We start from the raw sequence: 9,133 nt of genomic DNA, 5'->3' as shown, positions 1-9,133 counted from the left end.
ATGGGCACCATGCCCCGCCCAGGGGGCCCCCAGGGGGCCCAAACCCCCCAAATGAAGGAATCTTTAAAAATCTTCTCTAGAATCAGAAGTTATAGAGCTGAGATAATACTATGAGTGAGTACATTAATGACTGTAGTTTCAAGTTTGTTCATAGGAGATCCAGGGGTGGCCCTCTTGGGGGTAGGGGGGGGGGGGTGGTTGGAAGGGTCCAAATGGGGGCCTGAATTGTACATTTTCATCTTCTTCCTGAAAACCTCATGATGGATTTTTGTCAAACTTGGCAGGTAGCATCCCTAGGTGGTCAGGATCTCAATTTATCAAACTGGGCACCATGCCCCACCCAGAGGGCCCCAGGGGGCCCCAATTCCCCCAAATTAAGGAATCTTGAAAAAAATTGGGCCCTTATTGTACATTTTCATCTTCCACTTGAGAATGCCTCGTCAAATTTTGGTGGAGCTGTGAATAATTTAGATTAGTGACTGCTTGAAAGGTGAACTTGCGATACTCAGGTGAGCGCTAGACCCGCGGGTCTCTTGTTCAATATTTATTATTTTCCGGTGAAAATGCTACTTAAGGTGAAAACGCTAATATCAAGCCAATGTCACTTTATTTCCATCCAACAATGAAAGATAATGCGAAAACAATGTACCAGTAGGACTACACTACAATACATTATACGATGTAATAAATAATATTGTAAATGAACAGAGTGATTTTTGTTTAAAACTGATGTATTTGTTGAGAGGGTAGTATAAAAACAGTATAGATCATCCCTTTTATTAGGAACTTTAGATATGATAACGGTACATTGGTTTAGATAAAGACTAAGCGCACCGCGTGACAGCTGTGGACATCATAACCCTTTGGATATTCCCTTCGCTGCCTTGAATAAAGACTAAGCGCACCGCGTTTACAACAGAATGCCTGTGGACAAACAGAAGACAGTGCTCTTCTTTGTATAGCAGTTAGTTTCGATTCAGAAGTATAGGGATATAAAAACGAGACCAAATTGGTTAAAAATTCATTTACTATGATTATGCTACTCATTTGGAAATGCTATCATAGCTTGATAAGCATATCTATGCCTGTCACACAAAATGACACCAAAAAGGTTTTGCCACCTCAGGTGGTACCAATAACCCATTTTTCGGGTCTTGGCCCATGAACTATATGGAACAAGACTGCCGGGATGTAAATGAGGAGTGTAACAGAGATCAGTCTATCAATCTATAGATTTATTTATATTTTGGATCAAAAATTTATCCTCTCGTGATTAGTTGAAAGAGCTTCACGTGATTAAAGGTGTTTTCAGCTATTTCAGAAAGTTGACAGTCCATAAAGTACTATTTGCAAAATGATGTCACAAAGCAATTCTGAAATTGTGCGCAGCTTTGCACAGTCACTCTGTGAAATGTAGCGATTTCTAGCAAAATAATTGTGACGCCACAAAGCAATTTTGACATTGCGCACTGCTAGTACCGTCACTCTGTAAAATGTATCAATTTCTAACAAAACAATTGTGACGTCGTAAAAACAATTCTGAAATTGTGCATTGTTTCTCGCACCTTCACACCGTACATCGCGCTTGTAAATGTAACTTTTTTTTCTTTTTTACAAACATCACATAAAGCAGGTCACATCGTGCACAGCGACATGCTTCTTCATGTAGGATCAATGTAGGATCCCTTTACAACATCGCATCCATCATACGACTTCTCGCTTTGCATTTCCCCCTTCTTTTGTTTAAATTTTTGATCCAAAGTATAAAACAAATATACTTTGCCTAATTTCGAGTTTCTTGTTAAAACTATAGGCTTCGGTGCCTCAAAAAGAACTATTCACTTCAGGGCTGGGCCCCTCAGTGAATAGTTCTTTTGGAGTCACCTCTGCCTACAGTTTTAACAAGAAACGCTCAAGGCAAAGTATATTTGTAAACTATCTACCTATCAACTATTTATCTACACACACACACACACGCACACACACACACACACAAACACAAAGTTAGAAAGAAACAGGGATGCCGGTTAGAATGAAAGAGAGGGTCTGAAACACATCTACATGAAGCTGATTTGTACACGAAAGGGCCTGAACTTTGATAATGCCAGGGCGCGGGCCTGAATTCAAGCTTTTGCCTAAAAACTGGCATCCCTGTAGATAGATTGGAAGATATATATACATGTATATAAAGAGAGACAGACAGACAGACAGACAGACAGACAGACAGACAGAGAGAGAGGCTAAATGAACAGTGATGTGACGCAAGGTCACACAGAATGGCTGGTATTCCACTGTAGCTTTACCATGGGGCACTTATACTGTAAAACATGATATATTCGCGACATGAAATTTTCGCAAATTGGAGCCGACGGCCTTTTTCGCGGCATGAAATTTTCGCGAATTGCCACTGGCGTTCAATGCATGTAGTGTAGACAAAAACTTTCGTGTGCATTTTAATTTCGCGAATTTTGGCGCTCACGAAATTCGCGAATTAAAATGCACGCGAAAATTCCTTGTTTTACAGTAGTACAGACTGAGTGTACTCCTGTTATAACGAACACGTTTACGACGAAATAAAAATTCCGGCCATAACATTATCGGCTCTCTATTTTTTATTGTTGATTTGTTTGGTTATAATGAAATTTTGATATAAAAAAAGAAAACCCGCCAGTCCCAAGGACTTCGTTATAACGGGAGTCCACTGTACATAATACTTTTTTACAGACACAATAGACAGGAAATCACAAACAAATAATGCCAAGAGTGAGTACCGGTAGGCACACTGGACACACACACTGCACAAAAAGAATACGCATTTTGATTCAGAGACCAAGGTAATGATAACAGCTTGATTGGACAAGAACCAGAAGCATAAAAAGCAAACACACAACCAACAAAATTGTACACTCAATGGGATGGTAACGGGAATGCAAACACATATCTAAGGTCGAACACACAATTTTGCTCAGTTTCCACAGTGAATATGTCTATGCAAAACTGGACTGATCAAATTTCATTTAGAATACCCGCACCCTTCTGCAGTGATGTGATATACATCAACATGCCACACAAGTGGTTCATGTTTATGTGTCTTAGCACGTACGGAGAAAGAAAACCACAATATGTAGAAGTACTATGAAGATGTGGATATGCGAAACACACAAGGATGTATACACACTAAAATACTTTTTTTTCCAGATAATCTTTATTTGATTTAATAATAATAAATTAATTCAAATGATGTTACACTTGTCTTTAATGTATATATACATTGTACACAAAAAATAGAATCAATGAGATCACTGAACTAAAGCATCTGCAGTAACTTTATGTATCTCTTACTGAAATGGTACCTGATAAACACAATGCTATACACACACCTTTGCATGGCTGAAGTAACATGGACAATTATTTTTTGGCTACATATGAGAGACAGCTTTTTCAATCTGTGGAAGAATAAAATCTCTCACAGAAAATATGCAGGCTACTGCTGGTGCTAGGAATAGCTTTTGTCTGGGAATTAAATTCACGAAAAACAAAACTTTTCTCATAAGATACTTTGTCTCCTATCTAGGTCTACATACATAACATTTTAGCAAGTCTTATTCTACAAGGAAACCCTATTGTAATTACTTCACCAGGCATGGGGCACTGATTTCTACCTTGTACCCTAAAGCAGTAGTCAACCTCATAAGAATACTGACACAAGACCAGTTAAAAAACAGAAATGGTACCACCATACATTTTGTACATGTTACTGAGAGTTTTGCCAATGACAGTTTTGCTGCTAATATGAGGCACTGTAAAAGTGGAAATTTTCGCGGTGTTGAAATTTCCTTGCATTTCGCACAACCAGAAACTAGCCCGAAAATAAAAGCACACAAATATTATTGCTTGCCATGTGTTCCAGAAGTTGACATCTTGATTCCGCAGAATTAAAAACACACAAAACTCTTCTTATCTGGCCAAGCGCGAAAAATTAGTAGCGCGAAAATATCCACTTTTACAGTACAGTATGCATCGAGATGGGAATATAATTCCTAAATGAAACCAGGAAATCTTCTGTAAAATCAAAGTGGCAATTATCATTAACTGTAATAATAATTCCAGTAGGCTCTAAATGCATGCTTTATTTCCGCCAATATTTGGCTTTTTATTCATGCATGCATGTTATTGCATTCTGGAACATGTCAAATTTGCGAAAAGTGTTTGTGATCCCACAGTCATGTACCCTCACTTCAGCTTTAACCGTGACATTTTCTGATTTTCTTCTCTCTTTTCTTTTCTTTTTTTTTTTAATGAGAAATTGCACCAAGATATAGGTATTAATTACGACATGAGGACTGTGAATATGGGTGCAAAGGTTATCAGGCCTGTGTTCATGTGCTTACATTTTCTCCTGGAAGGATAACTGGATAAAAGGGAGAAAAAATAAGGGTAGTGGTAGAGGGAATACTACGGTCGGGAAGAGAATTGCATGTTTGAAAGGTCACGGACAGACAGTAGAGGACTAACAACAGTCAATGCAAGAAATCAGAAGAATGAATAAAGCAAAATAAACATGATGGTAAAGTAACCAGGCAAAATGGTAGGAAAAAGGGGGCAAAGATCAAGATGATAGTCTGCAAGTGTGCACTGAATCCCTGTTGAACGTGTATTCAGAGTGTGTTCAGTCACCCCATGTTCTGAGAAAATACACTAAATTGATGCATGAGCAAAGAGAAATTGGGCTGATGTAACAAAGAGGACATCGAGCCATATTACTAATACACATTAGTTACTAAATGGCGATGAAAACACACATGCTTCTCTATATTTCACAGACATGGTTAAGGAATATCTGAATACAAACAGACTCTATGGAAGTTGAAATCCAAGTCAACCGAGAAAGAAAGGTCGTTTCACAAAGACCAACTGAAGAAGTGATCATCCCTTTGTATGCAAACCTGGGGCTCAGTTGTTGAAAGATGTTGAGCCACCCCTGGGCCCTGTTTTGTAAAGCTGTTCGTGACGTTACAAACAACTTACGATCACCAGTTGCTCAGAAGTTGTTTGCAACTTTATGAACAGCTTTATGGAATGTCTCCCTGGAGGTGCCTAAAACATGGCAACCGACTGTCCATGCCCATGCCCGCATACAACAGCCACATCCACTTGGACCAGATACAGGCTAGAGTTGGGAAACGGGAAAACTTGAAGCTTTTCATCAGCCACACCAGGAGGGCTGTTGCACCTTCCAACCAAGTTGGTGGGAGCCACAGTGAATTTTTGTGACCCTGCAACATACCAAGAAACAGTATTTCCTTAAGAAAGTACATTACAAGGTGACAGAGGGGATTACTCACCTGCCATGCCTCCAGAGCAACAAACTGTCTCTCAGACAACTTTGCACAAGTGGCTGTGCGACTCACGAGTAGTACGGATAAGTGAGGCAAGACTGGACTTCTCATAAATTCAGATGCAACTAAAATGGCAGAATGGAACTCACATGAAAGAAAGACTAAATGACTCAGGAAAGGAATCTTAATCAAACAAAGTTCTCCCCAACGTGAAGCATAATATACCATGGAATGGAGAGGGTACTCAATAAATTCCTCAGAACCCATGCATGACACCACCAGTCTGAATGACCTACAGTTTGTATGTTGGATTATTGAATTAGGCCAGGCTCAGCTGCATGAAAGTGTAGCGCTACATTCTACATTCTGCATCATACATGTTACATTTATTTAACCGTCCATATTTTGAGTGTCTTACATTGTCATTTTATTACACTCTTCTCACATTTAATTGTAACTGGTGCCATATTTCAATTCCAACATACCAGAGTTATTTTTATAATAAATACAGAAAAGGGAATATTTTGACTCATCTTGCTTATTTGTGTGACCTTCTTTCCAGGTAAATCATAAAGTTTAAGAAAAGGGAGATTGATTGTGTGAACACGCATTTTGCTTGTGTGGTTGTAGATGCGATTTTATTCAAACAATTCTAGTAGCTCTAACGTTAAAACAACAACAACACACATACACATTTATTGCCAAATTTAAATCAATTTTCCCATATTGGTGACCCCTACATGATAGTTTACATAAGGCCAATTCCACGTCTTTCATCCTTCATCCTTCACTACTACAATGGCCGACGAGGATAACGCTACCCCCACCGCCACGACATCGACACCAGCAGTCACGGCGGTCAGCCTCAAGTTCCCCCCTTTTTGGCCCAATGATCTCACCCTCTGGTTTGCTCAGGTAGAGGCGCAGTTCACCACCAAGAGCATCACCACTCAGCAGACGCGCTTCGCTTATGTAATCTCCTCCCTGCAACCAGAGATAGCGCAGGAAGTGAGGGATTTCATCATCTCCCCTCCCACCACCGATGCATACGACAAGCTGAAGGCGGAGCTTATCAAAAGGACTACTGTATCAGAGCAGAGGCGGCTTTATCAGCTACTCACGGCGGAGGAGCTGGGCGACCGTAAACCATCGCAACTCTTACGCGGCATGAAACAAGTGCTCGGGGACGCTACTTTAAAGGACAGCATTCTCAAACAGCTGTTTTTACAACGACTACCTAACAACGTTCAGCAGATTTTGGCATCTACGTCCACTGAAGTCACCATCGAGCAAGTTGCTGAACTTGCAGACAAGATCATCGAGGTCGCAACGCCACTATCAGTGGCAACAGTGGCAGCACTGTCATCCATATCCCAGTCCTTTCCCGCTCCGTCGGCTACCCTCCCACCAATGCCTACGCCTGTCCCTGCCAGGACTCCGGCGAGTACACTCAGCGTTCCACTCACCGCACCGCGGCAGCAGCCGCAGCAGCCGCAGCAGCCTACGCAACCGCAGCAGTCGACACTGCACCAGCCAACACAACCGCAGCGGCCGCCACGAAGGACGCACACCGGTAAGCGAGTACATTGACCAGCTCGCTACGTACAGTACATGTATTTTGACACTTGAACTTTTCAACCCCTACTTTGTTTACATTTTCATCATCGATTGCTTGTTTATAGTCTTTGACTTCATGGACTTCTTCACTAGTGATCTGGGAGGGGGCTAAATGTAGCTCTACATTCTACATCGTACATGTTACATTTATTTAACTGTCCATATTTTGAATGTCTTACAATGTTATTTTATTACACTCTTCTCACATTTAATTGTAACTGGTGCAATATTTCAATTCAAACATACCAGAGTTATTTTTATAATAAATACAGAAAAGGAAATATTTTGACTCATCTTGCTTATTTGCGTGACCTTCTTTACAGGTAAATCATAAAGTTTTAAAAAAGGGAGATTGATTGTGTGATCATGCATTTTGCTTGTGTGGTTGTAGATGCAATTTTATTTTAACAATTCTAGTAGCTCTAACGTTAAAACAACAACAACACAGTATACACATTTATTGCCAAATTTAAATCAATTTTCCCACAAAAGGTAGAAAATCTGCCATTCCTGCTAAAACGGACTGCAGTATGGGGTACTTGTTCTTCCAAGATGGCAGTCAGCATTTCTTCGCCTATGTGCGGTATGTGGCTGTCCGTCAAAATAAGACCTTATTAGCTGCAATGGCCCAACATGTCCAATGTTCAGTTCCAACGTAAGTGCATAGCACTAGCATTCACTAGCACCAGTGGCACAGGTAGTTCTGTTTGCGATTTTTGCGAGGAACCTATTGTCAGGGCTAGCTCGTTTGCTGATTCAACAAGTGAAATTTCAGATTTTCAGTGCAATTGACCAGTGCTTACACCAACGTTACTACCAATTTGAAATGCAATGATCACATCGTCTTCAGAATTCGAGCCTATTCGTGCCTCTTTTCAATGTCACAACATTTTCCCAAGATCCACGCAGGGACGTGATCAATGCACATTTGATTTTTCTGATTACCTGCATGGACACATCTTCTAATGTCCCCGGATGATCATACTATAAAGAGGTAAGCATCGATGTCATCCTACACAATGTATATCCAAAATTTACATTTGTGATTATATCAATGCCAGATGAGGTATGTTCCTTCATACAACAGCAAACGTTAGCCCACAAAAGCAAAGGCCAAGCAAGGCAAGCGTGGGTGGTAATAAAGTTGAGGTAACCATGGTCCCCTAATCTAATCTTGTAATAAAAGTGGAATCTGGAGTAAACCCACTGCCCTCGGCCCTATAGACGCAAAGGTCCCACACAGTTATCCTACGTCATTTTAAATTATCGGGTATCGGTCGAGGTATGGAAACAGGAGATTGATTGTCTTCAGTTCAATGTTGTAATCCTAGTACAATGGCCAGATTGGTCCATAGGTCATTACGTGGAGAGGCAGGCCAATTCATTCTTAATATGGAGATGGAGGCCACAGTTGAAGAAATTGTCACTTAACTAGAAGGATTTTATGGAGTGGTAGAATTGGGAGTAGTATCGCTCAAAAGATTATACTGTACTCCTCTAATTAAGGGCAAGGCGAGCCAATTACAGCGTACAGTGCAAGGCTGCAGCTTACTATCGGTTAGGCTCAAGAAAGGGACAGTATCTCTCTTGTTCTTTTGTAATTAGGTTTTCCTGGCCAATGCAGCACGTGCTACTACTTGGGGATTCAATCCGATGAATATTAACAAGCATTTTTCAGCAGATTCTCAAGTCAGAGTTCACCGAACACAGTTCACCGAACACAGTTCACCGGGCCACATATCAATGGGTAACATCATACGTACAGAAAACAGATTTCTGCGATGAGTATAACCTGAATGGACCTGCAGAAGAACAGTCTTTGGACTGAGGTATGTTGCCGCGCTTAAATAAATGAATGAAATGAAACACTTGTAATCCACATCAGGACAAACAACTTGCAAAAAAGTGTCTGAGAGAAGAAAGAAACACATTTTAACAACTTGCAACAAAGTGTATGGGAGAAGAAAGAAACACGATTTCTGCTCTTAACAGGTACATGTATGTTACATTCTGCTGAATATTTGGCTTGATGTATCGTAGGCAGGGGTGGTCTCAATGCCCTGCTGGAGATGGCAGTTCATCAGTGGACAAGGTGACATGGTCCCCTGTGGGACGGTAACTCAGATGAAGGAGATGGCACTTCATTACAGGTGGGAGGTTCCAGTAATTTCATAATG

Source organism: Diadema antillarum, unplaced genomic scaffold (assembly GCF_040938485.1).
Source record: "Diadema antillarum isolate AM-2024a unplaced genomic scaffold, OU_Dant_1.0 seq00000486_RagTag, whole genome shotgun sequence".
In the NCBI taxonomy this organism is placed as follows: Eukaryota; Metazoa; Echinodermata; class Echinoidea; order Diadematoida; family Diadematidae; genus Diadema; species Diadema antillarum.
Note: the sequence above shows the minus strand (reverse complement) of the source record.